This window comes from Cygnus atratus, chromosome 10 (genome assembly GCF_013377495.2).
Source record: "Cygnus atratus isolate AKBS03 ecotype Queensland, Australia chromosome 10, CAtr_DNAZoo_HiC_assembly, whole genome shotgun sequence".
In the NCBI taxonomy this organism is placed as follows: Eukaryota; Metazoa; Chordata; class Aves; order Anseriformes; family Anatidae; genus Cygnus; species Cygnus atratus.
This window is the reverse complement of record NC_066371.1, coordinates 15,156,292-15,168,625: the sequence shown is the minus strand read 5'-3', so window position 1 is coordinate 15,168,625 and position 12,334 is coordinate 15,156,292. Positions and strand designations below refer to the sequence as shown.

At 50.6% G+C, this 12,334-nt stretch overlaps 1 long non-coding RNA gene across 1 annotated transcript in view; it reads left to right on the top strand.

Moving 5' to 3' along the window:
- The window catches only part of LOC118248280 (uncharacterized), a 280,200-nt gene extending 269,942 nt beyond the window's left edge, over positions 1–10,258 (top strand). Inside the window, exon 25 of the long non-coding RNA XR_007708708.1 lies at positions 9,701–10,258. This is a non-coding gene — a long non-coding RNA (uncharacterized LOC118248280). The remainder of the gene's footprint in view (positions 1–9,700) is intronic.
- Positions 10,259–12,334: the final 2,076 nt, after the last annotated feature.

The window sequence follows — 12,334 nt, the reverse complement described above, 5'->3', positions numbered from 1 at the left end:
TTGAGACTGGAGAGAAGGAAATACTCTGGGCAGTTCGTATGTTATTGTCATTGGAGAGCTGGCATTGCCTCCACTTCAGTGGGGCTGACAGTTGGGAGGGGAGGGTGGGCTCCATGCGCTTCAGATTCCACAAAAATGATGGAAACCTGAGATGGTGCTTTTCTTTTGTTATGTACAGCAGGTCAGGTTCTGGTCTGGAAGTCACTGGGCTGTGGATCAGGTACATAGCTGAGGGAAATGCTGCTGGTTCATGGAAGGGTTTTTGGGGTGGGTTTTTTCAGCTAATCCATTCAGGCAAGTATAAGCCTTTACTTTCTTCACCATGACAGCATATGTTAAGCTAATAGTGGCTGGGTATTTCTCTGAGGCTGTAAAAATAAGCTCGTTCATCCTTTCTTTATATTTGTTGCGGGGAGAATGAAAAAAAAAAAAACACAACAAAAAAGAAAGCCCTGCTGAACTCCTGCTGCCTCTCCAGACTGAGCATACTCCCTCCCTCCCTCCCTCCCACTACCGCATTGCTGTCGTCTCCAGCAGCATCATGCAAATTGCAGGAGCAGGGCTGGGGGTTGAGTCCATGGCCGCGTTCCTATTGAGCCAGGGCTGCATCAGTTGCATCACCTGATCCAATGACAGCCCAAAATTTCAGAGCTCGTGGGCAGCCGCTGTAATCTTGGTGGCCAGATTTAGCGAAAAGCAGACCTCACCAAAAAATAAACAACCTCAGAAGAACTAGAATGAGGGCTAGCATGTTAACGGTATCTCTGCTTGAGAAGCTGCAGAAATTCCCTGTGCTCTTGGAACCTGGCTCTGTGTTTGCAATCCAAGCCTTAGACCCTCAGCAATAAGGCCTAGGAGGTATTGCAGTGCTGATGCTGAGATGCTGCTGTGTAATATAGGCGTGATGCATCTCTGCTGCCCTTTGAAGTCGACCAAGGAGGGGTTGCAAAAGCATCTCAGTGCAGGCGGGCTGCTCAAGAAAGTGAAATTCATGTTGTTTTTCAGCTTTGCAGAAGTCCCCTGTGATATCCAGGTGTTCTCTGGACACCTCGGCCGTGAGCTCTGCCTGCATTGCATTCTGCAGGAGATAGTGCTGGTGGGTTTGAAGTTTGTAGAGGAAAGGGAGGTTGTGGTGCGTAAAATAAAGGCAAAAGCCTAGAGAATAAACGGTCTTGAGAGGGATTTGACTGGACTGGATCAGGATTAACCTTTTCCATACAGTGTATGTCCCCCTCTTCCTTCTGTGGGTATTCCAAGATTTACCGAGAAAACACCAGCTCCCCTTGAGACTGTCTTGAAGGGCTTGAGATTTCAGACCTTGTCCCTACCCCACTTCTTTTCAGGGTTGAGGAGATGCTTTATTTTGGCTAATCCATGGGCATGTCGCAGTGGCTGTGCCGACAGTCAGGGCTGGCCACAGCAGCTTGGCCTGGACAGGGAGCCCAAAAGCAGGAATTGCACTGGAGGAGAACAAAGATTCGCGGGAATGGTTGTGGAAGGGAGTATGTGGAGTGAACATCCTTCCTCTCTCTCCAGCAGGTTTAGGACCTATTCTTTGATGTGTTTTACTGGTCCAAAAAGCAGAGCAACCATCCGTCCTGCTGAATTCCTCCCACATTCTTGTGCTGCAGCGTGACTGGTGCAAATGCCAGCAGCTGGAAGACTGAAATAGCAGCTACCATTGCTTAGGCCCCACTGATTTGTCCTGTGGCTTTTCTATGCCCTTTAATCTCCAGTAACTAATCCCTCACTTCCTTGCGGTCTTTCTAATTCTGTGCCCTGTGCTGGTGCTTCCTGTAAACAGCGGGTCTGGTGGCCCATAATTGAGGCTTTTGCTGGCTGCGCAAAGGGCATGTGGCAGGGCTGTTCTTTAGGCTGGATGTGGCCATTTCAGAAAGCTGAATAATGGAAATGAGGAGCCTGGTTCTCCTCTTCATCCAGGCAGGAGAAGTCAGGACAAGCTGCGATGAGGCCAGTGAATAATTCAGGTGTAAAACCAGGACATAGAACATGAGGTTCCATCACCCTGACCCAATACCTTATGCTTTCCGGTCTCCAGAAACTATGGATAGGCCAGTGCTTGAAAGCACAATTGGAGTGAAATGAGGTCTCTGTGGCACACGCTTGCACTGCTACTTGCTCTTCTCTGCAGGAGTCTCAACTTGAGCAGAAGCCATGAGCAGATCTTCCTCAACCCTTAATAACCACATCTGTGGTCTAAAACTTTGAATGGAGTCCTAAAATTAAGGGCAGAGCTGAAGGTCTGTGCTGATTGAAGGCTTCTCCTGGTGTTCTGCCCAGGGACCTGGTCCTTCGCACTCCTGTAGATATGAAGCCTCCAAATGCTCCGGTGTGTGCTCTGACAGCAAGGGAGGTGCAGAAGACATTTTCCGACCAAAACATCTTCAACTGGTTTTTTGGCTTCAAGTTGTCGAAAGATTTGGAGTATTAGATACCAATCCTCAAGCCTGAAAGTTAATTTTCTCCAAGTGAGTTCATGTTAAAGTGATGATGGATCAAACAGGTTTTCAGCTTTTCTTCTTATCTGAAATCTCCTCTGTCTGGGTTTCTGTTGCATGATTCCTTACATGGATCCCTCCACAGATCTCTGAGCATCCACCAAACCACACCATTTCAAAGGTGTACGTTGCAAAGCAAAGCCTGCTTTCAGTTCTGAAGGCACAGTGTCAAGTCCTGGTGCTTCACAAAGAGCCATGGCCAAGTGTGTACGGGGACAGTTGGCAGCAAATACGTGGTAGATCTGAGTTTTCCTGTGACGTGCCAATGCCCTGGTCGTATCTCTGTGGGGTGCCTGCATCCCGGCTGCCTGATGGGCTGAGACATGAGCGAGGAGTCTCCTTCCCTAGCACGGGGGTTGAACAGAAGCAGGCAGGAGGGCTGGTGTGAGGAAGCAGGTGAGGAGCTGGGTTTCTGGCTGCCCACGCAGCTCCAGCCTGACAAAACACTGGCAGGAGTGACCCCAGAGCATCCTGCGGTGATCAGATGGAGGAGGCGGTTCCCTTAATGCACGTTTTTCCAAACCACCTTTCCCTTGTGCTGCATTATCACAAGATTGAGCTGTTCGTGAAACATAGCCTGACATGAAGTCAGACTAAAGCAAAGCTCCTGCAAGCCATTAGGTGGTTGCCTGAGTCCTGCTGGAAGCATCGCAAGTGTAGATGAAATTGCTCTGCATGTATTTACGCCCGCTCTCCCTGGCCTCAGGTTGACAGTGTGCCTCCACATCTCCATTCTTTCCAACAACAGGGATGCAAGCAAGCCTTGAGAGGGTCAGAAAAGCTTTGCCCAGCAGCAGCAGGAGTCTTTGAGAGTCGATGCCAATAATCCTCGTCTGCAGTTGGTCCCTTTGGCTCCAGTCACTGCTGAGTTTGCTGGTGGATAAAACCACTGTGTTGGATCAAATCGATACTAAAGGAGACTTCACAAAAGTTAATAGCTAGTGGTCAAGAAGAGTTGCCAGACTCTTGCTTTCTCAGTAACTAACAAAAGTGCTTTTTAACACAATTAATGTCACGTCTTTCTAAAGACTGAAGGAAATTGGAATTGAGACGTTTCTATTTTGACAGACTCAGTGGAAAACTTCTGTTCAGACTGGTAGGAATGAAACCAATAAATTTCTGTAGAAACTTTCTGAATTCAGCCTTCAAGATAATAGATAGGCTGTTCTGACTGTGGATAAATAAGCTCTGTTTTTATAAGTGTTTAAAGACCTCCAGGATGACGAAGTGGAACATACTTCAAGTCTCCAAAGATGGGAAGTGGCTTCTGAGTCAAATGCCCTCCCATGCCAGGGCTCGTATTTTAGACTGAGATCACTCTTCTTTGATTTGTTGACAGCTTTTCTGTTGTGTTTTGAAGGAGGAAAAAAAAAAAGTGGGGGGGAGGGGAGGAGAGAAACGTCCCAGGCTGAAAATAGCAGTGAAACATTCCCCAACTGGCAAACCTGCTCTTAAAGAAGGCTTCCCAGGGGACATAAAGCTCCAGCTGCAGCCCAGAAAACTGGCTCATCAAGCGATGAGTGAGGTGGAAAACCCAGTCTTGGGTGACAGCAGACCTCCCTGAGCATTGCTCATTTCTGGATGGTGGTGAAGCTGACACAGGGCACCTGAAGAGGGAAGGAAGGTGCCATTCCCACCAGCAATGCTTAGAAGGCGGCTTCTCGAGGTGGGAAGGGTGGAAGCATCTTGCTGCCTTTTTGCCTCCCCATATTGTGAAGACCAACCCTACTTGCAGCCCCTGGCTGCTCTGGCCATCCCCAAAGCAGGTGGTGGAAAGGCCGAATCAGTGCCTTCTGGAAACAGCGTTCCCATTTATGCAAGCCTGGGGCCTAATCCTGCAAATAAAACCAAAATAGTCGTAACCCACAGCAATGGATAGAGGGATCACGGAGCATTAGCATTGCAGCTCTGCTTGCTTCCTCCTCCTCCATCTCTGCCCACTGACGTGGATCGTTAGGTGTGTTGGGCAGAGGCCAGCAGCATGTGCTTTATTTGAGCTGGGTGTAAAGTCCCCTTCCTGGGGAAATTCACATAGATATTGTGGAGCACGGCTTGGTGGGCTCTGAATGGACGCGGGTGCCTGTGGTGACACGTGGCCAGAGAACCACCGTGACCTGGGGAACACAAGTGGGGTGGCTTTGGTAGAAGTCAGAGGTTGTGTGAGCATGGCCCTGGCCAAGTGTGCTTGGTTTTGATGCCTTGAGGTCGAACACCAGAGTGATTGGCAAGGTGTTGAGGAGCCAAGAAGAGGCACCAGAGTATTTCATGGGCTGGCCCAAGGAGCTCAGTCTCTGCTTTCCCAAAGAGAAAGGGAAGTAAGATTTGGTCATGGCTTGTGATGTACAAAAGTGATGGAAATGGGGGAGTAATGGGATTTTCAACTTAGTAGGCAAAGTCCTGCAAGATGCATGGAAATGGATACCAAATGAATCCAGCCTGTGAACAAAAAGCTCTATTATTTGGAAGTCATTAATCAGGGAAATAACTCAGCAAGGCTTGTGCAGATCCTCCACTGCTGAGAATGCTTTGATCAAGACTCATTGTTGTTTCCTTTCCCCCAAAGCAGATGCTGTAAGGCAGGGTTGTGCTTGCCGCAGAGCCGAGGGGGAGCAGCAAAGGCTCTGGAGGAGGCTTTGACTCGTGTTCTAAAGATGGCCCAGGAGAGGAAAGGCACAGCAGCATCCATGTCGCTCGGTGTGTGAGCTGCCCTGCACCTCCGCTGCTGCTTCAGAAGCACCTCCTGGTCTCTGGTCGCTACTGCTCAGGGTTTGGGGGGGGGGGGGGCTCTTTTTGAGCAGGGGAAAAAATATCTGCAAGTAGCAGGATCGCACTGATGCTGGCTGTAGGAAGCACGTGTTCCTGCTGCCAGAGACACCACAGTTGCTACAGCAACTGCAAAGCACAGAGACGAGCATCCTCCCTCTGCCAGCATCCATCCCCCAAAATAAGGCAGAGCAAGGAAGGTGCTGGGGTGTGAGAGGCAAGGGCCCACGGCTGCACTGCACCAGTGCTCTGCTCCCATCCCACCGCAGACGCTACCCGTGCACACTCCATGCCCCTCGGTCCTGCTGAGCCTTCGGTTTCCAGGTCCATTCCCAGGTTTCCATTTCTCTCCCTACATCTGCAACCTACCCAGGCACCAGAGCAGCCCAGCCTGCCTTTTCCTCTCCCCACAGGGGTCCGCTGGGTCGGATGCTCAGCCCCCGGGGCTGTCAGGATGAGAATGTGATGCTGGGGATGCTGCAGGGAGCAGCGCAGCTGGTGGGGGAATGGGAGGCTCACACTGAGCTGTGTTTTGCAAGCGCCTGCCATCTCATCGCCGGTTAAATCGGGCTCTCCGTGGCTCCCAGCACTGCGCCATCCTGCTGCGGCAAAAGTGCCTGGCTTCCCCTGGTGCTGCTTGCATAAGTATTTAATGTCAGGAGGAAGAACTGCTTTGAGAAATGCTTCGGTGCTTGCATCCAAACAGAAGGTTGTTTCAGGTGGCCAGAGCAGGCAGGCAGGCGTGCGCGCGCACAAAAAAAAAACTTTAGCTGTATTTTTTTCAGAATTGTTCCTCTGTTGAAAAGGTAGAGGCATCATGATGAAGCATGATGGGTAGGAGGGAAGTAAGGAGGTTTTGGGTGCCTGGAGAGAGGAGGGGCGGCTGGGTTCTGTCCCGCATACTCTTCCCCACCTCCATGCAACTGTCACCTGCTCTCTTACAGTAAAATGCTTTAAAGAGGTGCCAGGTTTGGAGCTTTAGTGGAAAATACCTGAAGACTGCCTGTCCCCAGACCTCAGCTGGGCACTCTGTCCTCCCCCCAGCCCTGGATGCATCAGGTGTGTTCTGCAAATGGAAATTCAAAGGCATCCACCTGCCAGAGGCTTCCCGGAGATCTATTGCGGTTCCTCACAAAGCGGTTTGAAAAGCCTGGATAAAATTGCAGTGGGAGCAAATGTGTTAGTCGCAGCCAAAGCATGCATCAGGCCATCCTTAACACGGTTGGCAGCTTGAGATGGGGCTGACCCAGAAGGGGAGGGTTGGTCCCCCTCCCAGAGCTCCCAGCTCAGGTGCTCTGGTGGGTGGAGCGAGCCCACATCCTCGCAGGTGTCCCACTGTCACTGTGGGGCAGCAGCTGTCCTGTTGAAACTGGGGGCTTTACGCACCCTTTCCAGAAGGCGTTGGGCACAAGTGCTATTTAGTCATTACTGATGCTGACACCAAGCACAGCACCACTGTGGTCCGCATGGGGCTGGGGGTACAAAGAAACAGATTCAAAACCATTCAAAGTGTCATGAAAATGTAGGTTTTAGCAGTGGGAATGCTGAATTCTGCAACAAGTGTTTGCAAACCCCAGCCCCTTCCCATACAGCCGTAGTGCAATTAAGTTTTCAGATCAATTATGTGCAAAGGAGGGTGTCAGTCACTCCTCAGCGCTGACTTGGTACAAGGGCAGTGCTATTGGTCTGTTCAATAATTTATGTGCTTAATATCAGAGGGCAGCATTGGGGGGAAGGTCCTGTTGCTGCAGGCCAGGAGATTAAGCATCCTTCCAACAGAGACGGTCTGATTGCAGTGAGCCCTTACGGCATTCACGAAGCACACCGAGATGCATTGGTTTTGATGGGGATGTGATCTCTTAATTACCACACCCTGCTGAAGAGATCCCAGTACAAAACCTCCGTTTACACTCAAGCAGCAGATGCTGCACCTGAAAATCAAGCGGCTGATGCATCTAAAGGCAGGAAAAGAAACGACACAAGGGATGCTTGGTGCTGCAGAGGTGAGGATTGCCTTGCTGCTGAACAAAACGTGCACGTATCTCTGCTCAGTATCCCAGAAAAGCCAAGATGGAACTGGAGCAATCCAGCCAAAGGACAGCAGGGAGGTGTAGGGAGTGCTGATTTGCAGAAATCAGGACCTGAGTTCCCATCCTATTGGTTTCTGTGCATCAGATAGCCAAGATATGGACAGTATTGGCTGTTCCCTACAAAAAAAAAATATTAAACTTGAGCAAGGAAATGCTTTTGCTGCTAGAAACTGGGGAAGTACCAAAGGAGAGGCTTCTTTTGACTCTTTTCCTAAATACTTGCTCCCGGCAGGATCAAAGGTGGCATCCATGGGCAGCCAGGTCATCACCTTGCCCAGGCAGCTGTTTTCAAAGAGCTTTTAAAGAGCTGTGCAGCTGTAAATCCTGCAAGGGATGGCCCAAGGGGTGATCTGAAGCTGGCTGCAGGTCACCTGCCTGCCTTCATATCATCTGTGTTTATGGAGAAAGTGCTCAAAGCCACCAGCCAGGGATGACGGTCATCCCAACCCCTTCCTGTGGCGGTCGCCTTCTCGGAGCACAAGAGAACAACCAAAACCTGGAATGAAAAGAATGCCCCGTGTCATCTGCCCATCTCCAGCAGCGCTGGTGAAAGGGTTGAAAAAACAGCCTGGAGAAAGTCCAGGAAAGTGCCAAGCCCACATCCTAGAGCCCCTTTCGCCATCCCACTACATTCGTTCTGCAGAAAAGAAGGGATGTGCTGCACTCGCTGCATGTCAGCGTCACTTGATCTTTATTTTAATGGACATTTCATCTATTTCAGAGCTGTGCACAGCCCCAGTGAAGTCCAGGACAGAAGGCAGACACCTGTAGGGCTGTGCTTACCTGAACATCTTAATTTTATGTATTTTTATGGCACGGAGTCACTGTCCTTGCCTGGCATGACCTTGGAAAGTGCTCTGCAGTGGCTTCTCCCAGGGAAGCAGAGTAGTGGCTTTGGTAAAGCACTGGTGTTTCAGAGCAGCAGCCCCAGATATGATTGCAGTCCCTCTGCCTTTAGCATGCCCGCTGTGGGTAGGGAACAGCAGAGAAGGGCATGGGCCGTGCTCAGAGCCGGGTTTGCAGGATGATGCTGGACACAGCGCAGTACTGGAAGAGTTACAGGTGTGAATTAACCCTCTCGGCAGCTTTGCTTCCCTTGGTCTGCACACCGTACAGCCCCGTTGTACAGAATACCAAGCCCTTCAGCTTGATTTTAGCAGCCCCAGCATTGTGTTTTTGCCTCAAGTGAAGGCTCCTCAAGTGATTTAAGTCCTCCCTGTCACTGGTGATAAAAAGCTGTAGGGTTAAGAGAGATCTTCCTCTTTTTTTTTTTTCTTTTTTTTTTTTTAAATCCTCCTGCTTAGTTTGCAGCTGGAAAAGAAGGGGTGTTTTCAAGCTACTAACAACTTGGTAAAATGGGCTAATAAAATAATGGGCTGAGAGTACAGCGTGCTTTATCGGAGCTGATGCCTGACCTCACGCTGCTACAGAAGTAGCTCAGCGGCACACACAAGCACCTCTTGCTGCATCGGCTTTTGTTTCCACATGCTCAGCAGCAGCAGTGAGCAGAAGTGCCAAAGTGAGCTGGGACAACTTAGATATTTAACATGTAAGCAGGAACAGCGATATCCCAGCCCAGACACATCCTTTGAACCTCCTGTGCTGCGGCCAGACAGCCATCCCACAGGTGATGGGCTGTGCTGCCTGCAGTGAAACCCCCTGGCACATGCACCAGCGGAGGGGTTGCAGCCTGGAGGAGATGTGACTGGTTATATTGCTATGTGAAAATACATTTCTATCCATGCAGGGCTCAGGACGTGCAGCCCTCTTTATTTGCTTTATTGTTTGATGCCTCCTGTCTCAAAGAGGGGCAGCAGGGGCTAGAAGTGGGGCTGGGGGTCCCATCCTGCCCCTGCCTTCAAGCAGCACCCTGCCTGGCTTTGAAGGGTTTTCAAAAAAACAAAAAACAAACAAACAAACAAACAAAAACAACCTCCAATCCAGCAGTTAAATCAGTGTCTCAGCCCTGCTCAGAGGATGTGCAGGATCAGGCCTTGCTTATCTCCTTCCCCCTCCCCAGCCCTGCCTTCACGCTAACCTACTTTCTTGCTTTGTGGAAAGAACATCTTGGATTATGGTGCTGCAAATGAAAGGATTCAGTCATTGCATCAGGCGAGTCGCAGGTAAGCGCAGGGTTTAATGTCAGCTTGTTGGCAGCTTCTTTATTCCTTTTTTTTTTTTTTTATTCCTCCTTTGCACAAACAAGCCGTCTTTGTGTGGAAGTTCATTTTCCTTTTTAGCCAGGGCATTTCTCAACGTGGCTTTCCAATAATCCTTGTGGTGCAGATAAAGCAGAGCCAAAGCAGATCTCTTTCACTGTTTCTGCAGAGTGCCCCAATCCCATCCAGAACTGGGGTGCAGCTCACGGGAGGGCTGTCCCCTCTGTCCCAGCCCCTGCCTCCAGGCGGAAGGACAGAAGTTGTGCCCAGGTGGTGGAGCTGAAATCCTGAGATGAAACGCAATCTTGCTGTAACTCCTTCCAGTGTTGGGCTTTGTTTGCGTTAAGGTGCAGGCATCAACACCCTAGACCCCTAGGGTTAATAATAAGGGGAGAAATGAATACAGACATGAGCTCAGCATCTGTTTATGTCAGCCGGTTCCTCCCAGCCACCTCCACCTGCCTCCCCAGAGCAGCCACCAACCTGCTTCCAGCGTGGCACAGCATCTTGGTGACCCTGTTCATCTCCTGACAGCTTTCCAGCCCCAGCTTCCAGCCCCGGCAGCACCTCCACCCTTGCAGACCGCCCTCTCCACCTCGCAGGAACTGCAGGCTCCGTTTTTGCAATCGCAGTGCTCGTCTGGTCTTTGTGGGGTCATCCAGCCACATCTGCAGCGGGATGGGGCTGGCACAGAGGAAGATCTGCTTTTAAATCGCTAAGCTCCCCCCAAATCCAGCATCATCATTCAAATGCCAAAAAATATACAATATAAAATAAAAAAATAAGAGACTACCATACAGGCATCAGTCCTTTATTGCCATGTCGATATAGTTCAGATGCAAGTCCTGCAAATGGAGAAGACCTAATTTACACGCACCTTTGGGTTAACTGAAGTTCAGGGCGTTCTCCAGGCAGGTTGGTGAAGGTCCATGTAAAGTAACTTCCCTCCCCAGCTGGCCAACATGAACGTCCCAGTGCCTCCAACACCAGCACACGAGGATGCGGCATCCTGTGCATGGGCTGGTCTTGCTGCCAGGCGCTGAAGCAGCTCCTGCACTGGCTCCATCAGGCTCCCTGGGCTTCACAGCACCGTGCCAAAAATCCCTCCCCATCCCCACCATATCCAAGAGAAGAGGGGAAGCCTTCCTTCTTCCACCAAGAAGGAATTTATCTGCACCAGGGGATGCTCCTTCTGTGACGAACACAAGGAACCAAGTTCTTCTCCAAGAAAACATGGTTCTAACCCCAGCCCTGCATGAGGTCTCCAGCAATGAGCCCAGCCAGAAGAAGTATCCAGGGTGTAGGCAAGAGGAAACGCAATGCTACTCCTTCTGGCAGCTTGGCTGGCTCCTGGTGTGTCTCAGGCTGAGTGACCATGACGTGGGCCACCAGCATGGACTGTCCTCCCAAGGAAGGTGCGGAGGTGGAAGGATGGAAAAGGGTTGTGAGCAGTGGCAGCTCTGGGGGGAGCAGAGGAGGTGGCAGGCCCGGTGGGAAGCTCGTTTTGGATCATGCTTACCCGTGACCGTCTTCCTCATCCAAAGCAAATGCAATGAAAATATTGCTGGGCGGGGGGGGGGCGGGGGAGGGTTGGGCGGAATAAAATAAATGTAGTTCCCAGCGTCTCCCAGTGCCCCTCTTCTCCTAACTGAGCCAACCCCGTGGAGCACACAAGCCTGGGCTGTTCCCATGTCCCTGCCATCAGCACTTGCAGGGCAGCACCACTAGCTCCCAGCCCCCTTAGGGACACTTCTGCTCCAGAAATCCCCTCTTCTCTTGAAACCCCAGCCTGATGATTGCCACCAGTTGTCACCATTTTGTCTCATCTTTTTAGGAACAGCTCCCCCAGGCACTGGGGATGCTGGGGACGTCGTGTTTGCTGGCCCAATGAGGGTCAGGTTTGAGGAGAGCCAGACTGTAGGCTGGCTGGCATTTTCAACAAGCAAAATAATTTTTTACGACCTCCTTCATGTCTTTAAGAAAATTATAATGGATGTCAGAGCAAAAAAGCCACAGTCGGGTAGGATTGGGAAGTTTCTGCATGTCCTGCTGTTATTTGCTGGAGATGTTCCTTCTCCCTGAGTGGGACCGGTGCTCCCTCTTTGAGCCCAAAGTGGCATCTGTTAGGCTCAGGCTCCCTCTAGTGCCTCTATGTCCTGGTGTCCCCGCTTCTCCAGGTGGCTTCTCCAGGGCCTTTTGCCCCTGGGGACCATCCTTCATCCCTACTCCCCTCCAGCATTGCTGGTGTGGGCTTACACCACAGCCAAGCCCCATTTGCCTTCTCCCCCTTCCCAGTAGCTCAGCAGTTTTTAGGAAGGCTCCAAAGCCCATGTCAAGCAAAGTCCTCTGGGCTCCTTCCAGCCAGCACCTGACCAGAATGTGGATGTGTTGGCACTAAGGGCACCCCATGTTCTGCCTGCCTTTCACCATGGGCTGGGGCAGAACCAGGAAATGCTGGGAGAAGTTTCTCCCATGCCCATCTTCCATAAATATCAGGACACCACCAAAATGCCATGTCAGACGTCAACAAAGTCCTGCCCACCTCTCTTTTCAGGTGGTTTCTCAGAAAGCAGCAATGCTTTTCTGATCTATACCCATGGGCATCAGCGCAAAAGCCACATCAAACCCAACAGGGATGAATTGTGTAATGTGAGGGCATCAACAGAGAGGACACTGTTGTCAGAGACACTTAGAGATTTTTGTTTTAACTTATGATTTTTATTTTTTTTTTCAGAATTGTTTTGCAGCAGTAATAATTACCACCTTTTTTAATGAGTGCAGCTCTTGTAATGGATGACACGCA